Raw genomic sequence first — 17,764 nt, 5'->3', positions numbered from 1 at the left:
AGTTCGATCTTCACTGGTAGTCGGCACTGACATTGAGTCATGCCTAGAGGAGCTAGGCAATGATTGAGGCTGCTTGCCTTTTCTTCTTTTTGCTCCTTATTCTTGTTGTTCATCAGCATCTTCTTCACTCACAATTGGCACTTTACTTGAAGTGCTCACTGACTCATTAGTTGGACCATACCAAGACTAATTTTTAAGAAATTCCACATCTCTTGAAGGGTCATCTTATTGTTCAATGGCTCATACAATCTATATGCCTTTGATTCTGAGTTGTACCTTGTGAAGATGCACTTCACACCTTTCTCATCCAATTTTTGCCTTTTCTCTTTAGGCATATGCGCATATGCAACACATCCAAACACCCTTAGGTGTTCAACTGTCCATCTTCCTCGTGACCTTGCTTCCATTGGAATTCTATCACAGAATACCTTTGTAAGACACCTATTAATTAGGTAAATTGTTGTTGCCATAGCATCTCCCAAAAATTCAGTTGGGAGACCTTTCCCTTTCATCATGATCTTTGTCATTTCAACAATGGTCATGTTCTTTCTTTCAGCCACTCCATTTTGCTGTGGTGTATAGCTGGTTGTGAGCTCTTTCTTTATACCATGTTTCCTACAAAAATTTACAAAATAATTGGAGGTATACTCCCCTCCTCTATCTGATCTTAGGACTTTGATATAGTTCCCACATTCTCTTTCAGCCTAAGCTTTGAACTCAAGAAACTTATCAACTACTTCAGATTCAGATTTCAAAAAATAAACCCATGTCCTACAACTAAAATCATCAATGAATGTCATGAAGTAAGTACTCCCCCCAATGGAAGTAACTTGCATAGGACCGACTAGGTCAGTATGCACTAACTCTAATGGATATCTAGCCCTCCTAGAATTTCTAGAATGAAAGGAAAGCCTATGTTGCTTACCCAAAATACAAGCCTCACACTTGTCACATGAATTTCCTATGCATGGCAAACCTTTTACCATTCTTTTATTTGACAAAAAATTTAAACCAGCATAGCCAAGATGACCATACCTGAGGTTCCATAGCCATGAGGGGTCTTCAATCACACTCCTTAGAGCTGATTGTGTGAGAGGTGTAGCACTAACTTGAGATAAGAAACATGTCTCAATCCTCAAGAGAAACATTCTATTCTTTGTCATTTGAATTGCTGCAAGTAAATTTTTGCTCCCATCCTTTTCTCGAATGATACACTTGTCATTCTCCATCAGCACTTTGTATCCATTTTGAACAAGCTGACCAATGCTCATCAAATTGTGCTTCATACCAAGGAAATTACATATTTTGTATTTCCTTCTTCTCACCTTGCTTGGTGTGGACCATAATAGATCCTTTGCCCACAACTGGTAGGGTTCCATTGTTACCCATTTTAATCTCAGATTTGAAACTCTTGTCAATGAATGAAAACAAGGTTTCATTACAACTCATGTGGTTTCTACATCCACTATCGAGGTACCAAACCTCAAGGCTTCCTTCTTCACCAACATTACACATGATGAAGGCAGTGGCATTGTTTCCACTTCCCATGTTCACATCAGCCACATTTTCTTGTCCTGACTGATCATTTTGCTTCTTCTAGAATTCACTTGCATAATGCCCATATTTATGACACTAGTAGCATTCTACATTACTCCTATTTCAGTTGTAGTTTTTCTTACCTCCTATTCAAGTATTTTGTGAGCTACTTGCTCTATCTGCTCCTCTTGAGCTTTCTGCTGTAGCATTTCTTTGTCCTCCATTACCTCGGCCTCTACCTTTGGATTTTTTTCTTGAGCCATTTCTTTCTCTCTCCCTTCTTGTTGGATTTGATTGAGTCTTAAATGCTTGCTCTTGGGAAGAAGAAGATGCAAATCTATTGATCCTATGCTAATGGGTTTGAAGAGTACCCATCAACTCATCCATTGTCAAAATTAGTGAGGTCTTTTGCCTTTTCTATGGTCATGACCAAGTTGTCATATTTACGAGGTAAACTCTTCAATATCTTTTCCACTATCCTCTACTCTTGATAGTCTTCTCCATTTGACTTCAGTTGGTTAATCACATTGGAGGTCCTTGAACTAAAATCTACAATTGATTCATTTTCCTTCATCTAAAGGTTCTCAAATTCTATCCTTATATTCTATAGCTTTATAGTATAGACTTTATCAGTCCCCTTGAAGTTCGTCTTAAGGATATCCCATCCTTCTTTTGCATAAATTGTTGCTTCAATCTTGGGAAAAACAGTTTCTATCATTACTGCCTCAATAAAACTTAATGCCTTAGCATCTTTCCTCTTTGACTCTTTCATCTGAGTCTTTTGATTATTGGTAAGAGCAGCATACTGAGTTGGGTCTGTTACATCATTGAATCCATTAATTACATACTCCCATAAATCATTTGCAACCATTATGGTCTTCATTTTCTTTGCCCATGTATCATAATTTTGTCCATTAAAGGATGGTGGTTGCTGCCATATCTTTCCTGTATCTACTGATAAGTCAAATATCCCAAGAAAATAAATGCCCTAACTCACTATGGATGTGGAGCCTAAAAGCACTGATACCATGTGAGAAATATAAATCACAACTTTAAAATTTTTGCTGGGCACTCACTATTGTCAAGTGCCAGTTTGCTTGGCACCTTAAGGAGCTGAGTGGCAGTTTTCTCAGCACGTGAAGGTGCCGAGTGATAGGCAGTAGGTGTCGATTAACTCAGCACAAGAGGAAGTTGAGTAAGCTCGGCACACAAATAGGCTGAGTAAGCTTGGCACTCAAAGGGAAATTCTCAACTGCAGTGGATGCCAAGTGAGCTTGGTTCAAACTATAAGATAAATATAACTTAGAAAAATTTCAATGCGAATGCTTTCACCATTAAAACTAGAGAGCCAAAGCTTGAAGCTTCTAAACAAACTTCTCAAATGCAATGTGTAAGACCAAAAAAATGGGTTAAAATGCATAACATACTATGAGCAAATCACAAACTCAATCAACATATATTAGCACCCACTAGTCTACCATGAAAGCCAAACTAATCAAAATAAAGCAAACATAATTAAAAATTCCCTTTTCCGTTTGTAGCTTTCATGTCCTTCTTTCTTCTCCAAATGATTGTAGCACCAATTTGCCTATAGTGCACACAAGATTGAAGCAAGAGCCTATGATAGGGATAAAGCCATGAGAATACTTGGAGTGTGATTTTATGTGAGAGAGAGAATGCAAAATGCAAATTAGTAAAGACTCAAAAACTCAGAGATTCAAGGATTCAAGACTTAAGCATTCTAGCCCTGAAATGAGAGGAAGGGTGTCCATTTTATAATTTTCATGTAGGGTGAGAGCATTGGATTTTTCACCCATAGACATGCGATGTGGCAAGAGATTCCTATGACCCATATGATGGAATATGCCAAAAGTAGGATTCGTATGACACATGAGAGTCAAATTTGGAAGAGAATCTATGACGTGTCATAAGATTACTCAACCCACTTAAAGCAAAGAATCTATGACGAATAAGCCAGATAGGGACATGCGTAAGAGGTTATAATATTTGATTATGACAAGTCTCAGCTAAGTGTTAAAGGAGAGTCCACGAGGTGTCACATCCAAGTGTCATGATGACGCAATATTTTATGGAATATTTGAATTAAAAATCCTCTTATTCCACAAAATAAGAATTAGTAGAAAATGGATTTAATGATGAAAAATAGAACTTAGGAAATTAAGAATTTCCATGGCTTGCAGATAATGAATCAATTAATTAATAAAATTAATTAATTGAGGATGATAATTGGGAAGAATAATTAGAAAGAATAGGATTAAATTATGGGTTATTTAATCCTATAGAGAAAATTAACAGATGATTGGCCAAATTGATTAAATGAATGCGACTGTATCCTTTGATGAAAATGTGACAATGATGGATATCGAATTAGATGATGAAAAGGTAGACCAAAACCATGGTCAAATTAATTGATAGATCAAAATTGATAACATGCCAAGGACACATGACATGAATAAATTGATATGTAACATTTAACCGACATTGTAAATGCTACAAGATTGAAATTGATTGATAAGGTTCGATCATAATAACACTAACGAACATTGTCAATAATATTAAAATGGTTGATGATGCCATGATCTAACATTGAAAGTCTCAACAATGTCAAAGATTGAATGACATGAATGATATTTTGACCTAGCAGTGAGAGCCATAATAGTACTAAGGTCAGACTAATGAGATGTATAAGTTGATAGGTTTCCAAGGCACTAAAAGCCACAACAATGCCTAGGAGCAAATAAATGATGATTGATTTGGGATGTTTGATATGTTCTGGGTTGATTAGGATCGATTTCGAGTGATTCTGAGTTGATTTGGGGTGATTTCGAGTTGATTTGATATGATTTTGAATTGATATGAAATTGATGTGAAAGGGGATACAAATGACGAAATATGGTCAATCTGGCCAAAAGATCGAAGTTAGTAGAATGAGAAAATGGGACAAATTAGTATGAAGAAGTGATGAGGTTATAGATGTGAACCATTTTTGAGCGTCTACATTTTGCCCCTCTTTGATACAATGTGATTTAAAGCATTGTATCAAAGAATAACTGATGAGAAAGCAACAAAATACCCTAGTAGGGATGATATATATGGTTGCCCCCTCGAGATATTGACTAAGATAAGCATATGATAAATCAATTTATCGACAACAAGAAGACAAAACCATAGCAACTGATGGAATGACCTGAAACTGTGCGTGCATGCCCAAAATGATGGAAAGATGTCAGAACATGAGGGAAATCATAAAAAATGGTCATATTTGGTCAAATATGATCAGAAAATTGTTAGACTGAGGTTGAACTAGGTGGAAAGCCATAGAAAGTTGATTGACAGCATAGGATGATGCAAGAATGCAAGATGAAGATGATTTGGTGAATCAAAAGACATGATCATGTTGATGGAGAATGAGATGATGAAGCAAGATGAGATGAGGAGATGTTAGTATGATGGAAAGAATTTTGCTTCTAAAAAGTGCACTATATGTCAAATGGAGCTTTATTTTGACATGGCATAAAGGGCCAGAGTGCAAATGCAAGCCTTTTGCGTAAACAAGAATGATGCAAACAAAGAATGACCTTGTCCTTCCTAAGGCATATGTACATGCCCTAGACTCTCAAAGGTACATTGTAACAGACAGAAATAGAAAAAGATGACCATGAACCATCTTGGCCACTCTCATAGATCAATTTATATCATTGAGTAGCATAGGGACATGATCAAAGAAAAAACAAAGCAAAAATAAATCACTCACTAAACAGCATTAGCCAACAGCCATTCTTGTCCATTATTACGTTCTTGTTAATATTTTAGGTGTGTAGGTAGTGTTCAACATGTTGATAATGTGATAGTTCTAGTTGTGGATACAGTTGATAAGTTCATAGTGACTGGTTGGATTGATTGTTGGTTCATGTTGCACAAATATTGTGATTGGTACTAAAGCATAGCACTTTGATTTTCAGTCTACAAAGCGCAAGTGTTTATGCAAAAGGGGTGGTTATCCACAGTGAATATGTACAAGGTTTATTGCAAATTTTTGACGGGTTTTGATTTTTAGGGTTTTTGGGGATTTTTGATTTTTTTTGTGTGACTGATTTCTTTAGGTCATTATACAATTTTTAGGGTTTATCTCAGGACATTTTATGATTTTTAGTGCTTTTTTCAGAACATTATGATTTTTAGTGATTTTTTCAGGACATTATGTGATTTTTAGTGATTTTTTCAAGACATTTTATGATTTTTAGGGATTTTTTTCAAGATCGTATAAGCATATACAAGTGTTAGCTCCAATTTTTTATACGATAGGTCCAATGGATAAAAAGCACTTAGGGGTATGCCCCCAGTTCAATTTCAAACTCATGCACCATGTAGGTAATATGCCCCTAGACAAGACGCAAACTATGTACGAAGGCCAATGACAGAGTGTGTGTGCAGACTGGTGATGCTTAGGCAATGTAACAAAGGAAATTAACAAGTTTGTGAGCCATGATAAGGGACCAAGGATGCCTTGCAGCATGAAGGATATGATCAAGGAATGATGGAGGGGAAAAAGACCAGATGGAATCCTGATAGATGGAGGAGCAATAACTGATTACACATGGCGCCTGTTTGCTAGGTTTTCACCATGGTATTTGCCCAAAGCGCGTGTTTGCCAGGTTTTCACTTTTGGATAGAATTTTTCTCTTGACTCAAATTTTTGTGCCAAGATGCCTGTTTGCCAGGTTTTCATCAAGGCATCCATTTTTTCATGACTTTTGTTCACTTTTTTCTTTTCTTTTTTCATGACTTTTTGCTATTTTTTTGGTATCTTTTTAGGACTTTTTGCAATTTTTTTGATATTTTTATCATGACTTTTAGATGGAAGCAAGAATGTCACTGACAAATGCTGAGAAGATATCTATTGTTGATGTTGCTAGCTGATGAGCTCTAGATCCATGACTGACCATAACTATGGAGGATTTGTTTCGAGTTTGTAGCTAAAATCAAACCACCAGAAAGGCCTTGAGAGATACCATCGCGTATCGTATGTAAGACAATGGCTATCTCTTTTGAATCAAGGCATTTGAGGATAATTGGGTCAATAGATGTAGCATGTGGGATGTCACTGATGATGACATATGCAAAGGCTTGTTGGATAAAGGACTGATTTTGGTTATTGGACAAAGTAGGTAGTTGGATTTGGGGATAAACAAAGGGATATAAGGGAGGGTTGGGAGGGTTGAGACCAATGACCTTTCGCATGAATGCTGATTGAGAGAGCTCCAAAAGACTTTGTGGCATGTTGAACACTGGAACATTGATATTCATGGCATCATATTTTTCATTTTGTATCATTGGGAGTTGCTTAGCTTTTGATTTTTTATAGTCTAACGGTGCCTTTTGATTTTCACCAAGAGACCTATGCTTGCTATCTTTTTCTCTTTTTGCTTTGTAGCTAGAAAGTGGAGTTGGCTCCCCAAAATATGCTAATGTGTTCTCTTTAGGAGAAACTGCTTCTTTATGATCTTCAATCATAATGCCTTCAAATTCTATTATAAGAGTGCCATCATTGTTGAATTGATCAAAAATTGGTGGTCCACATTGGTCCCAATCCAAAGGTTTAGGATAACTTGAGGAGATGTCATCATTAGTTTTGAATGGGCTTTGGTTGAAGGTAGATATATGGGTAATTGATTCAACTGGGTCATTGTGGTTATGCTCAGAGGCTAGGGGATTGTTCGTTTCAAGTGGGATATCCTCAGATGCCTTTTCATCGTTCGAAACATCCATAGCCTTACATGTAGGTACCATGGTACTAGGAGGACCTATTCGTAATGGTTTAAATCCAAGCCCCAAACTAGGAGGTTGTCCTTCTATAGTGATAGGTTCAATGATTCCTTGTTTCTGAGATCCAAGACCACTATAGCCATCATAGCCTTGTTTTTTCATGATAGTAAACCCAAGTCCATACTTGCTAGGACATATCAAAGTGGGTTCTCGTTCTTCTTTTTCTTTCTCAATAAATACAGATGTATTCTCATTGATAGAAATATCATTCTTCGTACTGATGGGAGGAAGTGGTGACTCCCTAATGTGAGAGACTTGAGACATAAAGTACTCTCCACACCCATTGTCTTCAATCTTCATCTTTTCCTTGGCTTTACTGAGTACTATATCCGTATCCACATACTTAGAGGAATTTGTGGGTTGTGCTTCATTTTTTGTTGGGATTTGGAATGCAGTAGCATCTCTTAGATTAGCACAAAATTTAAAAGGATTTGGATCACCAGGGATGGTAACCTCTACATTGTGATAGGAAAACTTCAGACATTGATGATATGTAGAAGGGACTTCTTTCATAGCATGAAGCCAAGGGCGTCTTAGTATCATGTTACAATTCATTTCTATATCTAGGGCATGGAACACCGTATCTTCAATAGCTGGACCAACTCTGATAGGTAATGTGATGATGCCCTTGGAGAAGCGTTCACCATCATCATAAGCTTTTATTGTGATTCTTTGAGATGGATCTACATCATCTTTAGAATAACCCAAATTTTTGACAACCTTAAGAGTATAGATGTTCAGTCCTGCTCCTCCATCTAATAAGACACGTTTGACTTTGGCATTATGAATGAAGACTTTGAGATAAAGGGGATCATTATGGTTAGTTTTGTCCTTAGGAATATCTCGGGGTGAAAAAGTGATATGTTGTGATGCAAATAAGTTCCCAACCATGGCTTGGAACTGGGCAACATCAATGTTATCTGGGACAACTGACTCTTTAAGGGCTTGATCCAAGATCTTCTAATGTTGGGGAGATGCACACAGTACGTCCAAAATGGATATTTGTGCAGGGGTTTTTTTGAGTTGTTCAACAAGGCTATAATAAGATGAAGTAGGAGCAATAGGTCTACTTGGGGGTGCAGGCCTAGTAGAAGCAGTAGGTCTAGATGGGGCTCCAGGTAGGGTGATCTTGCTACAGTGTGTAGTGACAACACAACGAGGGTCTTCACCCTTAAATGTGACTATGGATATGCGAAAGTCAGACTCATTAAAGCAATTGATGGTGTAGTCATAGCCAGTACATGTGTAATTCACATTACCTTGCGATTTTGAGTGTGAACTTGAGGGTTTCTCTTTGTCATGATTACGCAAAGGATCTTTGAAAATAGTGTGATCAGAGTTGGATGCTAATAGTGAAGGATCAACTGTGATGACACCACCATCAATAAGGTCTTGTATTGCATGTTTCAGTTGGAAGCATGATGAAGTCTTATGTCCTTTGGTGCGATGGTAATCACAATAATTTTTTTCATCCCACTAATCTGCTTTAGTTAATGGTTCATCTTTGATTGGGGGTAGCTATAAGAATTTATTACTTAGTAACTATTGTAATACAGTCTCAAGTGGTATTCCCAATGGTGTGAATTTCCTGTCTTTGCTTCTAGGATGTCTTTTGTCTTGTGTGGAAGTCTCAGTTTTATGTTGTGGAGCTGATGTTTGATTAGAGGTTTGTGAATTTGTAGGGTTTACACTTTTCAAAGTCAGTTGAGGTTGTGTTGTACTAATCGTGCGGGCATCTACAATGCCATCATTAGTCACATTCTTGTTTCTAGAGAAAAAAATTTCCTTGTTATTAGACGAGTTGGTGTTTGTATTTTCTTTGTTTATCTTGAGTATTCCCTTATGGATAAGAGCATCTTCAATACTAGCCCCTTTTTTCATTAGTTTAGAAATGGTGCTTGGACTCTTGATTTTGAGTTCATACATTAAGTCCGAGACTAAGTTTTCAATGCACAAGTTTACTTGTTGTTCTTCAGGAATGTCTAGTGGGCATTGACTAACGAAGCTTCTCCAACGCAGTAAGAATGTGATGAATGATTTTCCTATCTTCTATTTAGTTGAGCACAAATTAGAAAGTGTCACCTCATTTGTAATGTTAAAGGCAAAGTGGGAGATAAACTTGTCTACTAGCTTTGACCAAGATTTGATATTACCAAGAAGTATGGAGTACCATTCAAGTGCGGGACCACCTAAAGAACGAGGGAACAATCTCATAAGGTAAGTGGGTTCATCACTAAGTTCAGTACATGAAGCACAAAATTCTCAGATGTGATCAATAGGGTTGCCTTTTCCTCGGTATTTTTCAAACCTTGGAGCTTCAAAGTGTTTCGGGAATGGAGGCATATACAGACTTTTATCGAATGGATTATGACGTAGGTCCCTTTCTGTATATAGAGCCTATTTCTTTTGGACTCCCAATGCCTCAACTTGTTTGGAAAGTTGTTTGAATTGTTGTAATAGTTCCTCATTGGGGTTTTGCATGATGGTCTTTCCTTCAAGTATTTTGTGTCTATGAGTAGACCCTTTGCTGTGGCGAGAACTATGTCTACTTGGTTCTGACATTTCTGTGTCTAATGAGTCTGATGAAGTGTCGCTAGGTGGTGGAGGTATGTTGGCACCTCGAAGACAGAAAGGTCCCTATTGTTGGGGAACTGATTGTGGTATTTGATGTGGCATTTGTTGTGGGATTGACTATGATTGTTGTACCATGTGTTGTTGTTGTGTCGTGTGTTGTGGTTGTTGTTGGGATACCTCTGTTGGTTGTATGTGAGACCATGTGCATGCTTGTTGTTCTAGAGGTATTTGTTGAGGTTGTTGTGGCACATGTTGTTGTTGTAACAAATGTTGCTGGTATGCGATTTGTTGCTCAAGGCATCTTTGGTATTCCAACTGTTGCTTGAGTTGCTCTTGTTGTTTATAAAACATCATTTGTTGTTGTTGGAATTGTTTTTGATATATTGTGTGCAAGTCAAGTGGGTCCACATGGGATTGTGTGTTAGGAATGTTGGATGTTTGCCCCACTTGTGGTTGTTGTTGGTGTGTTCGATGTTGTTGTTGATATGTGGGATGTGTGTCATGTGGGTGTAGACTTGGTTGTGCCTTGGAATTGTTGAGTCCTTGTACCATTGTAGGTTGTTGTTGTCGTGGGGGTTGACTAAGTCCTTGAGAATTGAACGGCATCTTTGTATTGTTGTTTTGGCACCTTTATGTTTTAGATGTTCCTACTTGCGACATCATATTGACTTGACAATGAGATACATTTATATTGGGAATGGGTGTAATGTCAATAAGACTTTTCGTTTGTGTGTCCATAGGGATGGTTGCACTTGATGTTTCACATGTTGTATTTATGAGAGGCTCCATAGTATTTGATTTCGTAGCACTGGGTAATGTTAGGAGCAAAGGTGTACTTTGTTGATTTTCCTCCGAAGAAGGTATGTCTGGCATCCCTAGAGCACGGGTCCCTTTAGGTGCATCTTGTTGTTGCATCATGTGACTAAAATCAAGTCTTAATGTCCTTTTGGGGTGTTTAGGGATTGGTGGTATTTCATCAAACAAGGGGTTGACATTGATGTGTTCAAATGTACTTTGGAGGATTTCAATTGTTGGTTCTTGATGGGACCTTATAGGTGTCATTATTGCATTTGAAAACTCTGAAGGTTGTTTTCCCTTGTCTAAGTCCAAATTTATCGTGGGTTGGATGTTTTCAATTGTTGTGTTGGTTTGATTTTTGGACCTAGGACCTTCCAAGTTTGGGTTAAATTTGATAATTTCTTGTGCTGCCAAACGTTTGAAGTTCTTGCGAATTTTTTTTTCTTGACATGCCCTAGCCATTTCCTCATCAGTGATTCCATAATCAGTGTTAGATTCATCACTTAGGTATACAATACCTTGTTGTATGTTTGATGTGTTAGGTTGGCTGAATTCAAATGCATGTGATTGTTCATCTTCAGGTGAGGTTGGTACACTTCCTCCTCCTAGTGGCATTGGCACGAATATAGGTTCAAATGTAGGACTCCATTGAACCATCCCATGTGTGGGGGAAGTTTTTTGAGGAGATCTCATGATAGGTGCATTGTTCAAGGTTTGTTGTATCATAGCTTGATTATGAGGATCTTGCGGATACATATTTAAAGGGTCTGATAGTAATGGTTGTGATGCCTCAACTTGGTCTTTGTCAAAGGTTTTTTGGATTTTATTGCTCTTTCTTTGTCTTGGATGAGGTTTTGGTTGTGCTTGTGCCTCAGAAAACAAAGGTTGATAGAGTTCCTCTAGTCTCTGAGCTACTTGTCTCCTAGTAACTGCTGGCATGATACCTAAGAGTGCAAAGAGTGGTGGGTATGCAAGATATGAGTGTTTTTGGGATTTTTAATTGTTTAGGAATGTTATGCAATGTGATAAAATGCTAGATGAATTATGGTTTTGATGTGCAAAGTGTAAATGTCCTAGGGATGTTATGCAAATGCAAATGCAAGGTGATGTTTTGAAGTTTGACTAGAGGGGATGAAAATGACTCTAAGGTATGCAAAATGACAATTAGGGTTATGTTTTGGACTTGGTAATGATACTAAAAGTAGGTGTATGCAAGGTATACAATGAAAAGGATGGTGTTCTATGGTTCGTAATGACTTTAGGGACATGCAAAATGAGGGTAAATGCTCAAGAAGGAAATTTGGTTGATGGACAATTTGATAGGGTTTGGTAGTGAAAATGATGTTAAGGATTTTGATCAACACAATATGAAGGGTATATACCACTAGGGTAAGTCAAAATGATGTTTGGGGATGCTAGGGATATGATTATGTTATGACAAGGGTATATGGAAAGTTTTGAACTTAGATAAAACCTTTTGAAAGTATTTTGCCTAAGAGTTTAACCTTGTGATAAAGGACTTTGGATCTTGACCAAAAAATGATAAAAGATGAAAAGATCAAATTGCTAAAAGATGACAAGGTCAAATCTATCAAAACATAGACAGATTTTGACCAAAGAAAATGACAAGCAAAGATAAAAAGACTAGTCAAGATCCATTATCCATCAACACTAGGAGATACTCTAAGACTTATACTTTTTCTAGATTTTTGACTGAATTCAAAGGTTTTGGGAGTTCAAAATGATGTTTTGAGGACTCAAAATGATGGTGATGCTGAGCAGATATGTGATATTGACAATGCCTATGATTGAAAAGGGGATTTTGAGTGCAAGATGCAGTTCTGGGTCAAGTGCAGAATAGGGAGGTCTAGAGGCTCCTAGATGCAATTTTGGGGTCCTAAAGTGCAGTTCGAAGGCGCAAAATGATCATGTAGGTACCTAAGTGTGCCCTAATAGTGCCAAGTGTGCCCTAATAGTACCAACTACATCATTGACATACTTGGAGCCAGTTTGGGCGCAGTTGGTAAGCTAGGAAGAATGTTTGCTGATTCTGAGGGGTATGGTTATCAAACTGACATGCCAGGAAGCTAGGATGCTGGGGTTGATGTTAGGATGGGTTGGGAGATGCAAAATGAAGGTTATGACATATATAATGATGTATTAAGTGAAGGTGATGATGATTAGGTGCTGTAGAATGCAGATCTGGGCAAGCTAGTGCAAGGGGAGCTAACCAGGTACCTAAGGACACTGTTGAAGCCCCAAAATGTTACCTGGAACCCAAAACTGGATCTTAGGATCACCAAGTGCACCCAGATAGTGTAGAATATGTCAATGATGTAGTTGGGGCCCAGTTGGGTGCAGTTGGTAGTTTTTGGGCATAGTTGGTAAACTGGGCTGAAACTGAGGCAATTCTGGAAGCTATGGTTTTAGGATTGATGTCATAGGGAGGTAAATGGTAGAGGAAAGTGTTAGGGCTAGTGTGGATGCTCAAGATGATGATTAGGAAACCCATAATTATGGATAAAGTGGTCAAGATGATGAATAGGTATGCAAAGATGTAAGGTGGTGAATGCAAAGTGTTGATTCTAAGATTGGAATGCAAAAAACTAAGGCAAGTAAAACTGAACCTAAATGGATGCAATATGAAAAGTAATAGATACTAAATGAGGACTAAAAGGTGCAATATGAATTCTATATGATACAAGAATGAAGCCTAGACTAGGGTGAATGCAAGAGAAATCTATGCAAATATGAGATCTACGTTTTGCCAAGCACATTTAAGAGCACAAGTCACCATGCTTTCCAAGGTTCGAGTGTGCTGAATCAATGTTTGCAAAGTTTGATATGGTTGAAATTTTTTGGCAATGTGATATGTTTTGACAAGTTCAAATGATATCCAAGGTGTAAATTTAAAAGTTTGGCTCTTATCTTGATTATGTTTTACACACACGCAAGACACATTAAGACAAGAATAGCTATTTTAAAAGTTAACAAACACACCACAACCTAGGCTTTTAGGACTGTATCCACTGAATTCCTACTTGAACCAAAGTTTAGCTATGTTTATCCAGAGTGAAAAACCTAGGATCTTGGCACCACAGGCTCCCCCTTACAGTGCACTCACTTCTCGGGGCTACCAAGATCCGCTTCCCAAGGGGCATGACTTCCCAAGGGACTGTTGCCTCTACTAAGGACCACGAGAATGTAGGATGTCTTCATGAGCATGGGTGACCCCTTGAGCCAGTGGATAGAAAGGATTTTGGCCGCTAAAACATGGTTTTTAGTAAGGGCATTCTGTTTGGCATGTTAATGATAAACTTCCGCAGAAGGTCTCCCAGCCCCGAGAATCGGGGTTTGACACACCACAAGGGTACTGGAGGAGAGCTATCACGTAGCAATACCGCCGACACAGCTTTCACTATAATTGAATTTTATATAGCGGCTGGAACATTGACCTGGCTTTGGCCCGTTACTGCTCTGAGGTCGTCCCCTGGCATACCCAATATCAAGTATCTTGGTCCAAGGCAGGCCTCCTATAGAAGTTACATGAATTTATCTTACACCCAAGATCCATGAATGGTGAGGGGAGAGGATACATCCAATGCAACTCCTAGGGATCTAACACTGTAGACACGCCAGACAGAAAAGAAAAAGGTTCTTTTTAAGCACGAAACAAAATGTTATCTAATCTGGGAAATCCACACACATAGTTTTGAAAGAGACACAAAGTCTTTGACAACATCCTATAAAGCACACATTAGTAGTTTTCTATGATCATATCTTCATCCAACGATCGCCACATGCTGCAAATAGAACATTAGTAACACAAAATCACCTAATCTATGTCCTAGAGAATGATAGGAGCTTGAAATGTAGATTTTGATTGGTGCATGTGCTTACTATGAACCTAGGTGTGCTCTGACAGTGCAAATCTAGGTGTGAAAAGGAAGAGCAGATAGTCATTATACCCTTCCAAGTGAGCTCCTTCCTTGCACCTACAAGCACAAAACAAGAAAACCCAAGTTAGATATGCATGATTCACGACGGGTTCATCAAATGTAAGACCAAAAAAATTGGTTAAAATGCATAACATACTATGAGCAAATCACAAACTCAATCAACATATATTAGCACCCACTAGTCTACCATGAAAGCCAAACTAATCAAAAGAAAGAAAACATAATTAAAAAACTCCCTTTTCTGTTTGTAGCTCCCATGTCCTTCTTTCTTCTCCAAATGATTGTAGCTCCAATTTGCCTATAGTGCACACAAGATTGAAGCAAAGAGCCTATGATAGGGATAAAGCCATGAGAATACTTGAAGTGTGATTTTATGTGAGAGAGAGAATGCAAAATGCAAATTAGTAAAGACTCAAAAAATCAAAGATTCAAGGATTCAAGACTTAAGCATTCTAGCCCTGAAATGAGAGGAAGGGTGTCCATTTTATAATTTTCATGTAGGGTGAGAGCATTGGATTTTTTACCCACAGACATGCGATGTGGCAAGAGATTCCTATGACCCATATGACGGAATATGCTAGAAGTAGGATTCTTATGACACATGAGAGTCAAATTTGGAAGAGAATCTATGACACAACATAGGATTCCTCAACCCACTTAAAGCCGATAATCTATGACGAATAAGCCAAATAGGGACATGCATAAGAGGTAATAATATTTGATTATGACAAGTATCAGCCAAGTGTTAAAGGAGAGGCCACGAGGTGTCACATCCAAGTGTCATGATGACGCAATATTTTATGGAATATTTGAATTAAAAATCCTCTTATTCCACAAAATAAGAATTAGTAGAAAATGGATTTAATGATGAAAAATAGAACTTGGGAAATTAAGAATTTCCATGGCTTGTAGATAATGAATCAATTAATTAATAAAATTAATTAATTGAGGATGATAATTGGAAAAAATAATTAGAAAGAATAGGATTAAATTATGGGTTATTTAATCCTATAGAGAAAATTAATAGATGATTGGCCAAATTGATTAAATGAATGCGACCATATTCTTTGATGAAAATGTGACGATGATGGATATCGAATAAGATGATCAAAAGGTAGACCAAAACCATGGTCAAATTAATTGATAGATCGAAATTGATAACATGTCAAGGACACATGAATGAAAAAATTGATATGTAACATTTAACTGACATTGTAAATGCTACAAGATTGAAATTGATTGATAAGGTTCGATCATAATAACACTGACGAACATTGTCAATATTATTAAAATGGTTGATGATGCCATGATCTGACATTGAAAGCCTCAACAACATCAAATATTGAATGAGATGAATGATATTTTGACCTAGCACTAAGAGCCATGACAGTACTATTGGTCAGACTAATGAGATTGATAAGTTGATAGGTTTCCAAGGCATTGAAAGCCACAACAATGCCTAGGAGCGGATAAATGATGATTGATTTGGGATGTTTGATATGTTTTGGGTTGATTAGGACCAATTTCAAGTGATTCTGAGTTGATTTGGGGTGATTCCGAGTTGATTTGATATGATTTTGAATTGATATGAAATTGATGTGAAAGTGAATACAAATGACAAAATATGGTCAATCTAGCCAAAAGATCGAAGTTAGTAGAATGAGAAAATGGGACAAATTAGTATGAAGAAGTGATGAGGTTGTAGATGCGAACCATTTTTTAGCGTCTACACAATGAATAGAAAAGAAAGACAATGGATCCAAGTATGCCTGCTTGCTTTCTATTCAACTTTGATTAAACCATTACAAAATCTGGGAGCATACGGCTCCAACCAAAAAACCCTAAAATAACCCTAGAAACTGGTAAAAAATTCAAACTTCAATAAACTTTAAACTTGCAGCTCTAATGGCTGCATACAATGGTGCCTAGAGCAATCACTACTTCAACAGGACAAATCCAACAACAATGAACTTACAGAGTGAATAGGGGAAACACATACAACTAGAGAGATTAGATCTGTTGATCACTTTCTTCTTCTTCCTTCTCTGCTCTGCTCTACTTTGCTAAACTCTAAACTCTCTCTTCTTTGTTCTCTTGAACTTCAACTTCTCTATCTTCTTTGAATGAAGAAAAAATTCTTTTTGTCATATTTGTTCCCCCTCTTTTCCTAATTTCAAAACTCACCCACCACATTTATATTTTATGTTTGTTCTGGAGTCTGTCAGGGGTGGTAAGTGGGCATTTGGATCCAGGGGCAAATGGCCATTGCACTTAATATTCCAATAGAAATGGTATCTAGGTAGACAAGTGCAATTGTATGAAAGCTTTGCGGGTCTACAAATTCCATAAAGACCACAAAGCCCATGTCCTATACCATCGCCTGCACAAAGATCAACCTGTTGCTTAGACAAAATGCTAACAATGAACACAAGGTAAACAACATATATGAGATGAAGCAGTATGTTTCTAGATCCCATACACAAAGGAAAAGCCATAGCTAATACTAGACTCCAAACTGTAAATCATTATTTATTTGAATCAAATAAGTCTTGTTTCTAGAGGACGAAGACAAGCAATGAATAGTATGGAGTACAGAAAAATGAAATGCCCTAGCCAATGATCTTACAACACAACACAATGAGTGTGGAGGAAGTAAGATATGAAGATTTTTGAGGCCCTAGAACATTTTCATATGTTTCTTCTTGATTGATTGTTTTAGTCATTTCGAGGATTTCACTAAGCCATTGAAACGATACTTTTATCAACTCTTTTTAAATAATATAAAAAAAGTGTACGAGATGTTTTCCAAGTCTTTTTATTTTAAGAAACATGTACTGCATTAGACCACAATAGGTGGAGTGAACTGTACAAGTAAACATGTGTCCTTTGACTCCTTGAAATGTACCAAAATAGAGTGATTTTAAAGACACTTTTTTTTCTTTGTTTTAAAGACACTTTGTTTTGTTTTCTTAAAATTTTGAATTTCAAATTGAAATTGGAAATGAAATGAGTTTTTACAATTTCACTTAAATAGGTTGAATTAGAATACA

General features: G+C 37.3%; 1 pseudogene; it reads right to left on the bottom strand.

The window, feature by feature from the left end:
* LOC149547244 (G-type lectin S-receptor-like serine/threonine-protein kinase LECRK3) overlaps positions 1-17,209 on the bottom strand; it is a 33,654-nt pseudogene extending 16,445 nt beyond the window's left edge.
* Positions 17,210-17,764: the final 555 nt, after the last annotated feature.

This window comes from Cupressus sempervirens, chromosome 7, assembly GCF_028749045.1.
Source record: "Cupressus sempervirens isolate cs-2001-9-10 chromosome 7, ASM2874904v1, whole genome shotgun sequence".
NCBI lineage: Eukaryota > Viridiplantae > Streptophyta > Pinopsida > Cupressales > Cupressaceae > Cupressus > Cupressus sempervirens.
The sequence above is the reverse complement of the archived record's forward strand: the minus strand, read 5'-3'. Positions and strand labels throughout refer to the sequence as shown.